Below are 17,334 nucleotides of genomic sequence, written 5' to 3'. Positions count from 1 at the left end.
ACTCACCTTAGATCAGTGGAAATTTCTCCAAGAACAAAACTGACTAAAATCTGAATTCAACCTAAGAAAAATAGAATTCACCATGTCTTTCAATATAGTCACGGTTTACCCATCAAAATACACAGATGGGATGAGAAAAAATAATCCTGAAACAGGAAAGTTTCCTGGTGTACCATTCAGCCAGGGACATAAGAGATCAGGTACTCACGAACACTGGCAAACTCACTTGTCTTAGAAGGAAGGCCAAAGCTACCAAGGGGAATAAGAACCAAGAAATAGGTCTCTGGTTATTTTCCAGTAATTTCAGTACTAGAACTGACACAGAAGTATCATTCCCAAATGTCTGCAGTTGAGAATGTAAAATGTATTACCTGGACTTGCTCAGAATTGGGATTCTGTACTTGAGAAGAATTTCTATTTTCTGAATCTTCAGAAATAATGAGGGATTGGCACTGTGGCACAGAGAGTTAAGCTACCACCCTGCAATGCCAGCATCCACTGTGGGTGCAAGTTTGAGTAGCAGCTGCTCCACTTCTGATCCAGCTCTCTGCTATGGCCTGGGAAAGCAGAAGAAGATGGCCTAAGTCCTTGGGACCCTGCACCTGCATGGGAGACCCAGAAAAAGCTCCTGGCTCCTGGCTTCGGATTGGCTTGGGCCATTGCGGCCACTTGGGAAGTGAACCAGCAGATGGAAGACTTCTCTGTCTCTCTGCCTCTGCACCTCTGTAGCTATGCCTTTCAAATAAATAAATAAAACGTAAAAAAAAAAAAAAAAAAAAAAAGTTGCCATTACTGCCACCACTGTCATAGAAACTTTGTGCTGCCCTACACAATCAGTTACTGAAGATTCCATTCTGAATTACAGAGGCAATGTCCCAGCGGCACAGTTTCATGCTGTCCTCAGGGCTTAGGAGGAGCAGTTGCCCAGCCTGAGTTTCTAAACAGTAACTTTTCATCTTGAGGGTTCAGGGACATCTTGTGACAGACTTGATGACTCAAGAAGGGAGTTGTTGGCCCTCCGGAAACACTAAAAATTATCAGAGAATATTCTGAACCACAGAAATGGCTATAAAAGGTGGAGAAAGCATCACAGCTAGGCGCCTCAGCAGAATTGTCTGTGTTGTCTTAGAGCCTGGAGTCCTCTGTGGCAATCCAGGTGAAAGTGCAATCATCTGGGACTCTGGAAATACGATGGGTCCCTCAGGTGCCAAAACTGCACATTTGAATGAAACGAACCTTTAAGCTACCCTCAGATGCGGACCAAAATGTCTGGAGCCCTTTGGGATGTCCAAGTCCTTCTGCCTGCACGCATCACCCCCTGCTGGTCAAGCTGATTATGGACAACCACTCCACCTCTCACTATAAAATAAATAATTAAATGGGGCTTTCTAGACTTTGCAGGATCTCAAATGATTACATGAGAGGTGGGAAATGAGGTGTTAAAGGGTAAAATAACACTGGAAAGTTGGACCACAGAGCAGTGCACCTGAAAATATTGCTGTAGTGATCCCATCCCTTGATATTTTTTCTCACGTTAGCAAGAACATTTGGCCAAAATGCTTATGGCTAGATTTCTATTGAAAAAGAAGTGGTGGAAACTATGTAGATATCAGCTAGTTGTAAAAGGAAGGAAAAAAGTACCCAATGCATCCACGTAAGTAATTAGTAATCTTTTGTGGAAATTAATGAGCTACAAGTGCATGCATCACTATGGAGACATTTCAGGATGACTGACTTATGTCAAAAGGGGACGTGCAGAGCAGCATGGAGCAGTTTGTTGACAAAAGTGCAAATATTTTTTTCTAGTGCAAAATATATATTGCTGAAAACGTTCAAATGCATATGAGATTTCATTTTTAAACATGCGGAAATGGTAAAGAAATAGAAGAGGAAATATTTCACATTAAAATTTATCATGGATGTAAATTAATCTACCGAAATTGAAAACTCAGTTTTACTACTTTTTAATATCCATGTGAACAGAAAATCCAATGAAATATCCCTATAAATACAGGAAAATAATTTTTTATTATAGAAAAATAAATTGATCTATCTCCTAAGGAAGATACTTTTTACAGATTCCACATTCTATACTTGCAATAAGATATTCAGAAATAGGAAACAAAAACATAGGATAGAACCTAACGGGGCTGGTGCTGTGGCGCAGTGGGTTAACGCCCTGGCCTGAAGCTCCAGCATCCCATATGGGCACCAGTTCAAGACCCAGTTGCTCCACTTCCTGTACAGCTCTCTGCTGTGGCCTGGGAAAGCAGTAGAAGATGGTTCAAGTCCTTGGGCCCCTGCACCCGCATGGGAAACACGGAGGAAGCTCCTTGCTCCTGGCTTCGAATCGGCACAGCTCTGCAATTGGCCATTGCAGCCAATTGGATAGTGAATCATTGGATGGAGGACCTCTCTCTCTCTCTCTCTCTCTCTGCCTCTCCTCTCTCTGTGTAACTCTGACTTTCAAGTAAAATAAATAAATCTTTAAGAAAAAAAGAACCTCATATATTTCAAGAACAATTTCAGGTACATGAGAATAAACATAAAGACAAAGGAGAAATTCCAAAATATTTAGAAGCTAACTAAATTATGGAATATCAACCACATTTGTCTAAAATATACTTACATTTACAAATCATTTCGATATGAAGTAGAATAAATTAAGTGAAAAAGGAATGTATGTACTCAAGACACACAATAATTTTGGTGTTTTTTTTTTTTTTTTACTTTATACCTAACAACTACATATTTATGCAGTACAATGAGATGTTTCAATAGCACCACACAGTGTGTAGTGCTGAAGTCAGGATAATTAGCATACAATCACTTCCAGCATTTATCATTTCATTATGGTGAGAATATTGAAATACTTTATCAGTGATTTTGAAGCATTCAATGTTGTTAGTGCAACACTCTCAGTGGAACCAGAAATAAACCGGACACAAACCTGCAATGCCTCAGCCCGCAGGGCCCAGGTCCTGGTGCAGGGAGGTCCTGGGAGCCGAGTCCACGCGGCGTCTCTGCCTTCAGGGTGAGGGGCGCAAACCGGGTCAGTGGGGGTCAGGGTGCAACCGCGCAGCAGGCACAGGCAGGGTCTGACGTGTCACATTCTGGCTTCCACCGTGAGAAACGAAGGACGGATTCAGAGTCCTAATGCACCTAGCTCCCACAGGACCCCTCCCGGGGTCCCGAGCCGACAGGAGCAGGCAGAGCACCAGGGCCGCCCGCTTGAACTGTCTGCAAGCGAGCAGCAGCTCTGCCGTGGACCGAAGCGGCCCGACAACGCCAAGCTTTCAACTCAAGGTAAGTGAAAATCCGTGAGTGGGAGCAGCCCACTGGGCTCGCGAGGACACGAAGGTAGACACTGGGGTTCTGCCGGGCAGAGGCTCTCGCAAAGCTGGACGCCCTCCGGGGATCCCATGTCCCTTCCCCGCTGTAGGCCCTATGGATTGGGCAGAGAGGGGCCCAAGCCTCGCCCACACTGGCCCTGACTTTTCTCCTGGACCTGCTTCTCGGGAACGCCGTGCCCAGTCGACCCGGAAGCAGACCTTCCTATCCGGGATGTGAAGGCAAGCATTTCCGGTTCACGCCCCTGCAGCTCGGGTGCGGTAGGCTCTTCAAGCTCAGGCTCCCGGGTATGGGGTGTGGGCATGGCTGCGGCAGGCAAGACCCTGCGATCCCCCGAGCTGCCGGTGAGAACCTTGCATTGCTGTGCACGGCCTCGAGGCCCGCTGGTCCACTGCCTGAAGTCGGTCCCGTTCCATTCCTGCTTAAAACCACTATGCCCGCCAGACCTTCCTGCTACTGATGTTTTCATCATCTCCTCTCCTCACCCCGCCTAAAGTCTTAGTCGGGAGCTGGATCCTCGCGTCCTGGAGCGAGATGGCTGACACTCTGGAAATATGGGTCCTCAGATCTGACACTCTGGCAATATGGTTCCCTCGGAGGCCGTGGAGAGACTGATTCTAGATTTGCATGAAAAGAGTCTTTGACCCACCCACAGATGCAGAGCAAACTGTTCTGAGCCCTTTGGACAGTGCAAGTCCTTTTGCCTGCATGCATCACCCACTACTGGTCAGGCTGATTGTGGAAGACCACTCCACCGCTCCCTCTCAGTTCTCTGCTGAGACCACACACACACACACACACACACACACACCTGGTCAGGCTGATTGTGGAAGACCACTCCACCGCTCCCTCTCAGTTCTCTGCTGAGACCACACACACACACACACCTGTCCCAATGTACTAATGGAGCCCAGCCCTGTGCCCAACAGATTGCCCCTTCGTAACCACAGCCACTGCCTACTGGAGACCCCTGAACCCCAGGCTGGAGGAGTTTACCAGCCCGTGCCAATCCCATCCCACTGGCTGTCCTGCTGGGCTGTTTACATTCTCTGTAGCCCAAAAGAAAGTGTGCCTTCCTAGGAGAGGCATATTTACCCTGTTCATCTAGGAAAGTGAGGCAGAAAGACACTATAAGTGGGTCAATTAGCAGAAAACAGACTCCTTGTGCCTGAGGATACCTGTTAGTGAAATCAGTGCCATCGGAGCTGAGGCACCATCTTTGGCTCAGGCTCAGTCACCATCTTGTAGACTAAGTTTCAGTTTCCTAAGTCCAGCCCGATTTACCAGAAATCAGGAGACCAAATAGCCCAACCATATGCGCTGCCTTCACCCCACCCAATGCAATTTACTGTTCTTACTTCCTTATCTCTGCTAAGCTATATAAGACCTCTTCTAGTACAGACTGCTAGCAGCCCTGTCGATCAACAATAAACTCTTCCCTTATTCCAGTGTTTGGCGTGTTTTGTGGTGCCCTTTCATTGGTGCTGTGACTCGGACCCAGACGCTCCTGTTGGCCCTGCTTTCCCTTGGGCATCGGAGCTGCTTTGGGATCCTGGATTCCCAACCACAAAACAAACCTCCAGGCTGCTTTCTTCACTGACTGCTCTGTGATCTCCATCCACACACTGGCCCTTCAAAGTTCTGAGATAAGATGGGTTGGGTGGAAGATTCTCTCATTGTGGCTTTGTACAGGTTGTGGTTCTACACAGCTTAGCCCTGAAGTGCTGGTACGAGGCCCCACAACTTCTACAGCCTCATGCCCCTCTACAGACTTTGTGTCCCCAGCAACAGCAGATGTGGGTGACGACTCAACCCTCTGTTTCCCTTCTACAGGCTTTACGTCCCCAACCCTAGTGGGTACAGGTGACAGCCCCCAACCTCTGCTCCCTTACTCTCCTTATTGGACTGCTGTAATCTCACAGGCACCTGCTATCTGCCAGTCTGACCTCTACTATCCACCAGTCTGACTGTCCTCTTGGTTGTCTCCTGAGTAATCTCGTTTCTCTCCAGTTGGCCCTGAATCTCAAATGAATGCCATCGCCTCATCTTTGTAATCAGCCATAGCCCATGTATGACCCAACAACCAGTCCAAATGGCCGCTTGATGGCACAATTGACCCCAACATTATCTGGGATCTCTATCACTTCTCTGAGTGGGAAAGTGAAAGGAGATTCCCTGTGTTCAAGCTTCCTCCTATCTCCGGTCTAAACCTTCTCTGCTCCCAGCTCAGGTCCTCTTGGCTGCTAAGGCTCCCACTAAAGACCCAGAGCCAGAACAAAACCCCTTTGTTCTATGTTCAATCCTGTGGATGAGCCCCCACCATTCTACCCCCCACCACAGGCACCAGCTCAGCCCCTTCCTGCTCAGTTCCCAGCAGAGTCACCTCCTACTCAACAACCTCAAAGCCTACCATCCACTCCAGTACTGTCCACTCCAGCTCTGTCTCATTGACACCTTCCCCTCCCACCCAGAAATTCTAGGAAGTGGCATCTGTTTCTAACTCCCCCTATCTCCCGCTCACCCTTATCTCAAAACCAGCCTTTGTCCATTTCTACTCCCCCAGCTGCCCGTGCCTTATCTCAAACCAAGTCCTCGCTCCAACTTTTGCCCTCCCCCATTCCACTAAACCAGCATACTGTTCCCACTCTGCCACCACCACCTCAAGCCCTCGACTCCCCATTCTCCTGTGCCTGGTCCCCAAGTCCCTCACTCTCGTGAGGCAGCTAGGGAGCCTGCCTCCATATTGCCCCTTCGAGAGGTGCTGGGAGCAGAGGGCATAGTCAGGGTCCACATTTCTTTCTCACTTGCTGATCTCTCACAAATCAAACAAAACTGGGTTCCTTCACCTCTAACCCAGCTTCGTACATTAAAGAGTTTCAATATCTAACCCAATCCTATGATCTGAGTTTTCACAATGTCTTTATGATCCTCTCTGATACCTACCTTCCAGAGGAGTGAAGGCAAGTTTGGGAACAGACTCATCTCCATGCTGATGAGACCCATCACACTGACTCCACTCATTCCATAGGAGTATATGTGGTCCCAGAACAGGGCCCCAATTAAAATCACAACTCTCCCAATGGCGTAATGGCCAGAAATCATTTCATTACTTGCTTAGTGGGCCTTAAGAAATCTACCAGAAAAGCTGTAAATTAGGATAAACTAGGAAGAGTTATTCAAAATAAAAAGGAAAACCCTTCCGCTTTGCTACAGTTTCTGACATAGACCTTCTCCAATACACCAACCTAGACCCAAAATCTCCCAACAGTTGGGACCTCCTCATGAGCCATTTCTTTGCCCAGAGTTTCCCTGATATCAAGGCAAAGTTAAAGCAGCTCAAGAGGGGCCCATTAGCTACAGGCAGAAATTTTAGACGTGGTCTTTAAAGTATACAATGGGAGGGATGAGAAAGCCTAAAAGGCCAAATTTCAAATGCTGGCCAAGGCCTTCCAACAACCTGCTGCCTCCAGTATCACAGCCAAATGCAGGAGTCCTCTGGCCAACCTCAAGTGTCCCTGGGGTCCATTCTTTAAATGTGGCCAGATGGGCCACTGGGACAGAAAGTGTCCCAACCCTAGGGGCCCACTGGGTCTTTGTCCTAAGTGTTGTCAAAATGGCCCCTGTGCCCAGGACAAAGAAGCAATCTGTATAGGAGGATGGTGAGATGCTGTTGGGGTGACTGGTGTCGCATACCCATGGGTTGACAGTGGACGGGGTCCTGAGGTAGGCAGGGTGGCTGGGACCAGGTCATCTTGAGAGAGAAATAGTAAAAGGGGAGGTAAAGTGGGTTGGAAGACAGGGCCAATGGCCAGGGGGTGAAAACATTTTCAGGCCACACTCTAAACTCTGACATCTCCATTAAAGGAGTTTCAAATATCCCCATCAAAACAAGAGTCACCCCACTCCTTCCCTACATCTTCAGCTCTTACTCTAGCCCATGCCTTCTTTGTGATGCCATAATGCCCCATACCCCTAATGGCCAGAGATCTTCTCTCCAAACTAAAAGTCTCAGTCTTCATACCACTGCTAGACTCCACCTCGATCTTTTGTCTACAACTCCACCCCTACAATTGTCCCCAGATCCCCATCTCTGCGTCCACTCTGCCTGATGCCCTTCCCCTACCCCTCCCCCTCTAAAAGCAGCCCAAACTGGCTCTCTCTTCCCAAACCCTCTTCTTCCATTCTGCCACTCTCTCCTCCTGAGTACAAAGAAAATACTGGAAAGACTAACAAAATGTTTGTCACTCTAAAAGCCCTGCATCTAAAACATTGCAAACTGCCAAGACAGTACACTGTAAACTTCACCAAAAAGAGGCTTCCTCTTATCCCTCGCACTCCTAGTCGTAGTCCTTGTGGTGCTCTGCTCTTCCAGCCCAACTTCAAACACCCCCGCCCTCTGTCTGGGCAGACTCAGCTCTAAAGTCTTCTCTACCTAGCCACCTCTTTTTCTTTAGACCCTAACATCCTAAGGCCTAGCAAATAGAGCACCATCTCACACTGCTATTCTGTCTCACATCTAAATTCTCTCTCCTACAAAGACAAAATCTCTATTCCAGCCACCCCCAGTGTTAACAGAGCTAACAAAAAGACTCAAGAACAGTGGTAAGTCCTGAAAAACTTTGTTCCAAAGAATGCTCTTTTATCTGCCTTATCTAGTGACAACAAAAATCTCTTCATCAATATTTCATGGAAATGGAAACAGAGGCTTGCCCTCTCTTTTAACCCAGCCACCTTGGCATCTCTCCTGTCCCACACCAAGAAGGCCATAAAGCTCTGAGACAAATTTCAAAATTCTACACCCGTAAAGTCCTCTACCCAACAATGTTCCACATAGAGAGTGAAATATGAATAAATAAAGGCCTCCCTCGCAAGAAACATTACCCTGAGAGGTATCTCTCCCAACCTATGTAAAATACTGATCAAGACTTCTGGCCCTTCAAACCAGCAGGCTCACCAGGTTAATTACTATTGCCAGACATATCTTGACCTTTACCAACAACACTGCTTCATACGTGCTGCTCTTCAGGAACCTCTCATCGCAGCTACTCTACTCACTAATCTTTCTCTTCTGTAAACTCCTGTATCCCCAACCCTCAGAAAACCATCAGTCATCTTCTTCTACATTCTAGAGGTCAAGATGCAATGTGTTGGGTCACTAATAGAACAGAACAACCCAATGAGCTTATGCCACCTAACATTCCCTGTGTTATCAATATGACCGTCACTTCCACTGCTTCCTTCTGTAGCCCACTTGGAGCCTCATTTCTTTGTAATTATACACTATACACCTGTATCAACAGTTCTAAGCCTGCTCCAAGTGTATTGTTGAGCCTTTCCCCCACCTCACATTATATGAATACTCAGAGTTCCTTTTACAGACTACCTGCAAGAGACAAGCAGTCTTTCTCCCAGTCTGGGTTGAAATCAGCTTTACAACTTCCCTCTCTTCAGTGGTTATCTCGGGAACTGCTCTAGGCTACAATGTTATCTCCATTAACCAGCTCCAAAACAACTCCAACAACTACGAGAGGAGGTCACCAGATCCACTGAGAATTCCACAGACATCATTCAGGTTCTTCAAAATCAGATCACTTCACTAGTGGGTGCAGCGCTACAAAATAGGCAAGCACTTGCCCTTATTACAGCTAAAAAAAGGTGGGGGAGGGAATTTGTGTTTTTCTAGGAGAACAAAGTTGCTATTACATTAATCAATTGGGCCAGGTAAAACAAAATGTTAAAATGCTCCAAGAGATTGCCACATTTATTGGACAATCTGCCTAGGGTCCAAAGAACCCCTCTTCTCTCCCTCTCTATGGAGTCTTCTCATCACTTGGTTAATGCCACTCGTAGGACCATTGGCAGTTGTCCTCACCCAGACTTTTATACTACCATGTCTGTTTAAATGTGTGTAGGAGGTGATAATGAAATGAATGAATGCCTTCACCAACCAGAAGGTCAACCAATTGTTGCTGCAGGGATATACTCAGCTCCCTACCTGGAAGATCGTGGCTTGAGACTCACCCCATGCCAGCGGAAAGTAACTCATTTCCCCATGCAAGCAGGAAATGGCTCCAGAAGATAGGTCATCATCCCACCACCCTTCCTAGGCATTGGGGGCCAATCTAATCTCATACAACACTTGCTTCATTAAAAACAAAAGATGGGAATGTTAGTGAAACTGACACCACTTTATCTGAGGCACAATCTTAAGCCTCTGGGGCCCTCTTGGGCTCTGGCCCTGTCACCATCTTGTACAGTAAGTTTTGGTTTCTCTGAGATATGTTTCGGTTTCCTAAGTCCAGCCTGATTTATCAGAATCAGGTGACCAAATGGCCTCACCATATGCATTGCCTTTACCCCACTCAGTGGAATTTATCATTCTTACTTCCTTATCTCTGCTAAGCTATATGAGACCTGTTCTCCTAGTACAGGTTACTGTTCCTCTTGTGCACAGAGAGGCAGTAGAGACATAAGCTTTTCCCTTACTCTGGTGTTCGGTGTGTTTTGTAGGGGCCTTTCAATACCGACATAAAAGTCACCAACAAGAGCACCAAGGACAGGAATTGAAACAAAGAAGAAACTGCCTTAGCTCAGTGGAAATTCTTCCAAGAGAAAAACTAACAAAACATTTTGAAGGCAGATAAAAAAGGACACCATTAGCCTGAGATTTCCCCTACACACACAAACCTTACATAAGCAAATTTGAACTTTTGGAGATCTCTTTTGTAATTGACTTAAGAAAAAAAAATGGGGGGCTGACAATGTGTTGCAGTGGGTTAAGCCATCATCTGCAATGGAGTCCTGGATACTCCACTTCCCATTGAGCTCCCTGCTAATGCACCTGGGATAGCAGCAGAAGATGGCCCAAGTCCTTGGACCTCTGCACCCACATGGGAGACCCAGATACAGTTCCAGACTTTCTAGGCCTGACCCAGCCCCAAGTGGTTGTGGCCGTTTGGAGAATGAACCAGAAGATGGAAAATCTGCGTGTGTGTGTACGTCTGTGTGTGTGCACGAGTTCCCCTCGTAACCCTGCCTTTCAAATAAATAATCTATTAAAAATTTTTAAATAATAATATATAACTGGAATCAAACAAGTATGAGCCTCTGCCGAGCAAAAAGAGCCAGCCAATTAATTCCATAATTTGGAACCATCCCTTGGATGCTACAGTAGTCAAATGAGGCAAAAGCCTAGGTAGCTTTTGTCTATTTCTGTATTCAAGTTCCTACCAACCCACTGGAGAGGAGCTCTCTGAACCTCTTTCATAGTAGCTGCCTTGTGAATGATTAACTTATTGTTCATATAAACAGTTGAATTTATTTTGTCTAAAGTTTTCAAAACCTAAATTCAACGTCAGGAAAATTAGGAGGCAATTTGCCTTCTGATAACTACCTGATTCACCAGTCAGAAACAAACATGTTTAAAATGATTCATCATGAGAAGGAAAACAACCTGCTCAACAATTTATCCAAAGATATCCATCTCAGGTATTCATGAACACTGACAAGTATCTTTCAGGGGAAAGAGCAGTGACAATGGCAACAAGGCAATGGAGAAAGATCAGAGTTCTCTGGATCTTTACACTTGGTCTTAGCCAAAAGGCCGAGAAGCAATCTCTCTGGATCTTTATGAAACGGAAACACTGGATCAACAGCAGCTATGCTTCTGTGCACCAAAACAAAAACAGTTATTACCCCACGAGGAAACCCAGAGGTAGGTTGTGTACGTGGCTACTATTGTGCACAGGGATCTACATTCCAAAGTAGAATCCATATGTAGAAATATTTTTTGTTGTACTGTGAGTAATCTGGGTGTGGAAAGGGACTGCCTATATGGGTGTTTTCATGGAGTAGAGCATCAGTGTGCACACACAAATGCTGGGCTTTTGGACGTAGATCTCCACTATGAGATTATTGGAGAAGATTTTGTTCAATGGGGATCTGAGGGGTTTAGTGTTTGTAGAGTCAGTTGTTGAATTTTCCTAGCGTGTGATTGAATTTACAAATTTTGCCTAATTTATCTTGGAGTTACATGTTGTGGTATTTATCTTTCCCAGCATCTGCTACTGGTATTGGGTATTCATGTATGTTGATGAGTTGTCAAAAGTTTTAGAATGTGTTTTTGGTGAATAATGAGCTAGACAAGCCATATAAGCTTTGGAGATACGGTGTTTACTACAAATGCTGTGGTTTTTGTGTTGTGGTAAAAGGTATAAGTGTGTACATTTGACGTGCTGGGTGTTTATGCATATCTCCTGGATAGTATATAAGACTATTTATTTGGAGAGAGTTTGTTTTTGGCATACATTCAGAGATGAAGAGAGTATATGTTGGTGTACTGCGTATAAAGAGTATTTCAACTTGTGTGCATATGGGCTTTTAGGAACTGGCATGATACTTTTATGATAGTTATTACAGAGGAAAATCAGGGGAAAGGAGATTCAGAGAGATGTGGTAGTCCCGGCAATACATCAAGGAGGCAGCTTGGAAGTGACATAGTGACAGTGAGAGCAGCTAATATGGATGTACAAAGGGAGTGTGTCCTTTGCAGGAGGGACTCTAATCTATGCCCTCCTACTAGAGGACACTCACCCGTTCTCCATATTTCTGACCGAAGGCTGTTGGAGCTGGGATCCCTGAAAATAAAGACAAGCTTCTGAATGCACTGACACCCTCTCAGCTGGAGCTCAGAAGCCCCATGTGCGTGGATCACGAAGTCCCAGTCACACCAGCCCTCATAGCTCCTTTTCCCTTCTGATACCTGACCTTCCAGGGCATGTGTGCTGGTCAGGAAGTTTGTTGAGTGTGTCTTGTAGGAGATATAGCTGATGTCTTTCCTATAATTATACTGGTTTGCATTTGGGGGATGCTGTTGGTTTTGTTTGGTGATTTTTATTGTTGTGGTGTTCCTTTTTGTGTGAGAGAGACAAAAACCACAAACTGCCATCCTCATAACTTTATTTCAACAGTACACATCTGAAAATGATGTCAGCATTCTTGCTAACCTTGATTATCTGGCTGAAGTAGGATTTGTTAAATTTCTCCAGTATAAAGTTAGTCTTTCCCCAAATATCAACAATATATTTACTGGTTTTGGAGTGATTCCACAATGTGCTATACTTAGGAGTAGAGAGTTATATTCCACAGACTGTTAAGTAGTTGCATAAAACATGAGTAATTCTACTTTATAAGAGCTTTCCACTCCCTAACGCATTTATTTTTAAAGCCTGCCACTTATTTAAAGCTGTATGGATTTTTACCCAGGTATTCACTCCATACTTTGAGCAATAGTGCCATTTTGTTGTCTAGATTGTCCAGTTGGCCTCTGGAAAATCATATTTCATTTTGATATGTGTGGTTATTGTGATTAACACTTCCTCACCCTAGGGGACCACAAGAATCTTCAAGCTAATTTGGCATATGTCCCTACCCAAACCAAGAGCCGACCATTTCTCCAAGAATTATTATTCCCTATTACTGTGAATGTGGTAAAACATAGATCTGGAGCTAAGTGTGCTCATTGTTACAGGAGAGAACTTGTTCCTTGGCCCTCTCAGCAGATACTGTGAGAAATTTATGTGTGTATAACTCACCTGTCTGTGTGTGCACCTTACTACTATCTATCCAACTGATCAACTGATCAATCTATCCAATTGATCAACTGATCAATTAATATACAGATATAACATGAGACAACATATATATGTGTGTGTGTGTATATATACACACATTGTATATAAACTTCTGTGTGTGTGTGTAGAGAGAAAAACATAGTTTAGTAGTTTAGATTAATGTCTCCAACAACAATCCACTACCACAAAGAGCATTCTAGACTTCTCCCCTGACTTCTTTGTTACCTCCCGCTCCAACTAGGCCAGGGCAAATAAGGGGCTCAGGCACGGGGAGGAACTCTGAACACCCTGTGCTGCATCCGCACTGCCGGCAGGGGGCGTGACAACCCGCCTTTTCTCACCCGCGTGGAGCACATGCGCATTCCGGACTTGGGCACTGGTCCGCAGTGAGAGCAGAGCTCGGTTTCCTCAGGATCCCCCCGGAGGGCGGAGCCCAGTCTGCTGCTCCGTGGCGGGGAACAGGTTTCCCCCCTCAGCCTGATAAGGACGGAGCTTTGCAGGAGCGACTTCATTTTCTGAACTGATTCTACAGGTTTTGTGTTTTGCTTCCTCCTGTTAAGATTTTAGCTCTATGCACTATTTTAGCTTTATGCACTATCACCATATTTGTGCATTTCCACTTACAGGTTCTTTTTATCCTGCCATCAGTTGTTCCTTAGGGAATACATATCCTCCTGCAAACCTCAACATCTGATTCTAAAATACTCCAGGAGCCCCTTTCTTTTTGTGTCACTTGCTAGGGGACTTTGTACTCTAGCTCACCTTGGCAAATGTTTAGTGTTACTGTCAGTATTCTATTAGCATAGTACATTGGGATGATCAACATTATGACTGTTGATATCCATCATTATCTTATTATTTCTCTTACAGTGGTATACTTCTGTATTTATCTTTACATAACAAAGCCTTTATATAGCAATGAAGATATTTTCTCTCGCAGGTGTAAATACACATTTGAGCTCCGAGGTCCTACTGTCTACTGCCAACGGCGCCACATGTTTGAAACAACTGTGTGAAATAGCCCTTGTCCTTCTGCACAGACAGGGACAGGCGCATGGAAGAAGGGGAGCGTCGGCAAAGGTGTCCTCGCCCCTGCTGAGTTTCCAGAAAACTCTCCACGTCCTCTCAGGCAGTACAGCAGTGACTGCTCCAGTGAGTGTGCCCTGGACGAGAAAGAGCCACTACAAATGTTCCCAAGTCGACTCAGGGATCCAGGAAGCTCTTCTGCTTCCAGGAGAGGTGTGTGGCTGAAGAGCAGAAGACTGAAAACTCTCCTCAGGCTTAGCACAGCTGTCTTGGGTGGCTGAGGTGGGACTGGCGACACTCCTCCCTCTGCAGAATCTTCTGTTTCAGTCCAAGAGCCCAAGACTTCTCACTGATCAAATGGGAGGATCTGTTCAGCTTCCTATCTCTGCTTGACTCTTGGGAGGTAGTCTAGGTCCCCATGGGGACCAAGGTTGGGGCAGAACCGGAAACCCTGGAGAAAAGGAGCAGCTCACTCAAGCAACCAGACTCTCCCAAGTCCTCCGTGGAGCCCTTGCGGTTTTAGTCCTGGTCGTGTATTCAGAATGGAGCTCACCTGGTAGCTCTCTCATGAGTAGATCAGGTCTCTTTGGGGTCTTTTTTTAATGCTCTGAAGATGACTCATCACTGCTGATGTTAATCGTGACCATTTGAGCAAGCTTGTGTTGGTCACATTTCTCCAATACAGTTCCTCGTTCCTTTACGGTCCCAGTGTATTTGGGGGGAAGGATTTCACCAGGCACGGCCCTTCAGGAGTGAAGTCTTCTGCCCTACGTCCTTGACTCCTGGGTCTCTGCATGGAACATGGATTTCCTTCCAGGAGGAAGTCTGCTGCCTGCAGTGCACTATTGGTAGAGACTGTCATTTATTTAAATCGGTAAGCACCTTTGGGTGTTTATGTTGGGCTCCAATGTAATGCCATCTGCCACTGGAGTTATTTTGTTGCCCGAGTTGTCAGAGATATGACCTTTGGGAGCGCCTTCAGCTAGCTCTTGTCTTCCAGCAGCTTGCATGCATGCCATTGATGATTTAACACTTCCTTACTTCTGAATCCGTAAAAATCTCCACAGAAGCTCCTGGCTCCAGCCTGGCCCAGCCCTAGCCATTGCAGCCACTTGGGGAGTGAAGCAGTGGGAGGAAGATCTCCGTGAACTCTGCCTTTAAAATAAAAAGGGGTTGCCATCAGTGGATACCAAATCCCTGTGCATCTCTCCTCACAGACTGGAAGCTCTCAGGCGGCCAGAACTTGCTCGACTTCTGGCTCAGCGTCGGCACCCAGGGACACTCCCTGAAAATCCCCGGAACCGCTGACTTTATCGTGAGAACTCGGAGGACGTCTGCTCAAAATCCCCAGCGTAAGCGGTACTATAGTAGATGTAGACAGCACAATTTCCAGTGGGCGTTCAACTCCAGCAATGATGGATGGACAAGGAAGCACTACTTCTTCAAGTAAAAACATTGCCTATATGGCCGGCGCCGTGGCTTAACAGGCTAATCCTCCACCTTGCGGCGCCGGCACACTGGGTTCTAGTCCCGGTCGGGGCACCAATCCTGTCCCGGATGCCCCTCTTTCAGGCCAGCTCTCTGCTGTGGCCAGGGAGTGCAGTGGAGGATGGCCCAAATTCTTGGGCCCTGCACCCCATGGGAAACCAGGAGAAGTACCTGGCTCCTGCCATCGGAAGAGCGCGGTGCGCTGGCCACAGCGCGCCTACCGCGGTGGCCATTGGAGGGTGAACCAACGGCAAAGGAAGACCTTTCTCTCTTTCTCCCTCTACTGTCCACTCTGCCTGTCAAAAATAAAAAGTAAATAAATAAAAAACATTGCCTATAATTGCTGTTGGGAACAGTGCCAGTCTTGCTGCAACTCTAGGCCAGATCTGGCAAATCATATCCCTTTCATACATGTAGATGGTCAGCGAGGAGGGGTATTTGTTTGCTTATGAAAAGGTTGTAAAGTATCTAACACTCTGCCAACCAAAGTTAGCTACAGAAGCACATGCTGACGCACAGTGGAGATAAACCTTTCAAGTGTGTTGTTGGCGGCTGCAATGCCAGCTTTGCTTCTCAGGGAGGGCTAGCTCGCCATGTACCCACACACTTCAGTCAGCAGAACCCCTCCAAAGTTCCTAGCCAGCCGAAGTCCAAAGAAGAATCTCCTTCTAAAGCTGGAATGAACCAAAGGAGGAAATTAAAGAACAGAAGACAATGCTTACTACCGCAACCACATGATTTCTTCGATGCACAAACACTGGATGTGATAAGACATGGCGCCTTATGCTTTAATCTCTCAGCTCATTTAGAAAGTTACGGAAAGGCCACAGTGTTGTTTTTCATAGTACTGTAATAGCTAAGAGAAAAGAGGATTCTGGAAAGATAAAACTTTTGCTTCATTAGATGACTGAATACATTTTGTCAGATGTCTGGGTGAATGAAAGTGAACATCAGTTAAAAACTAAAGGGGTTCATTCATCAAAGCTACCTAAAGATACTGCCTTGCTTGTGGACCCAAACATACAGAACAATGCCGCAGAAGAGGTTGAAGAGATAAAAATAAATAAATACATAAAAAGCAAACAAGCGGGGACACCTGCAGTCTTAGTCACTGACAATGGGTTTAGGAAAAGTGGTACATTAGAATCAACCCCCTTCCCTCTCCTCCACCCCCACTTTTAAAAGAAATCCAGTATTCAGAATAATACTTACGCTTAGTGTAAGCATTCTGTGAGTGAAGTGGGGTCTTTGGTGGAATATACCAATATATTACTGTGTGTCCACATCTTCATGGAATGGGACTGTGGGAGACTGAGCAAACACTCTGCTGGCAACTTAGTGGAACAGCTTCTTACAGGCTTTGCACGCTTGCTGCTTTAAGCTGCTTTTTTTTTCTTCTCTTTAGTGATTACAATAGTTATACTGAAAACAAAATATGAAATGTACCCTTACCAATCCGAAAAGCACTGTAAGGATATTTATCTTAACAGTGTCTATTGGTTTGGAACTAAATTAGGAACTATTTAGGCAGTGAAAAATTATCAAGAGAATTAACTTTTCAGTTATGATAAATAGATGTGATTGGTTGCCATTTGTGTTCTTTTGCAGAACTCTGATAAGAAAAGTGTTCAATTTGTATTTAAGCAAACACTGAAGGACATTTGCAATCAACTCAAAATTCATCTATGGGATTAGGGCTGAAAATTCCTGTTAGAGAGTGTTGCAGTATGTATGGTGGCTCCCTTTTCAGGACTAGGGTTTTCTCATGGAGTACAGTGGGTTAATATTTACCTATATAATTCATCTGTTAATGGTTTTTGAAAAATCTCTTTTTCAA

General features: G+C 45.5%; 1 pseudogene; it reads left to right on the top strand.

Annotated features, from left to right (window-relative positions):
• Window positions 1–2,852: 2,852 nt before the first annotated feature.
• On the top strand, window positions 2,853–16,610 carry LOC133765376 (zinc finger protein AEBP2-like; annotated as a pseudogene).
• Window positions 16,611–17,334: the final 724 nt, after the last annotated feature.

This window comes from Lepus europaeus, chromosome 8, assembly GCF_033115175.1.
Source record: "Lepus europaeus isolate LE1 chromosome 8, mLepTim1.pri, whole genome shotgun sequence".
Taxonomy (NCBI): domain Eukaryota; kingdom Metazoa; phylum Chordata; class Mammalia; order Lagomorpha; family Leporidae; genus Lepus; species Lepus europaeus.
The sequence above is the reverse complement of the archived record's forward strand: the minus strand, read 5'-3'. Positions and strand labels throughout refer to the sequence as shown.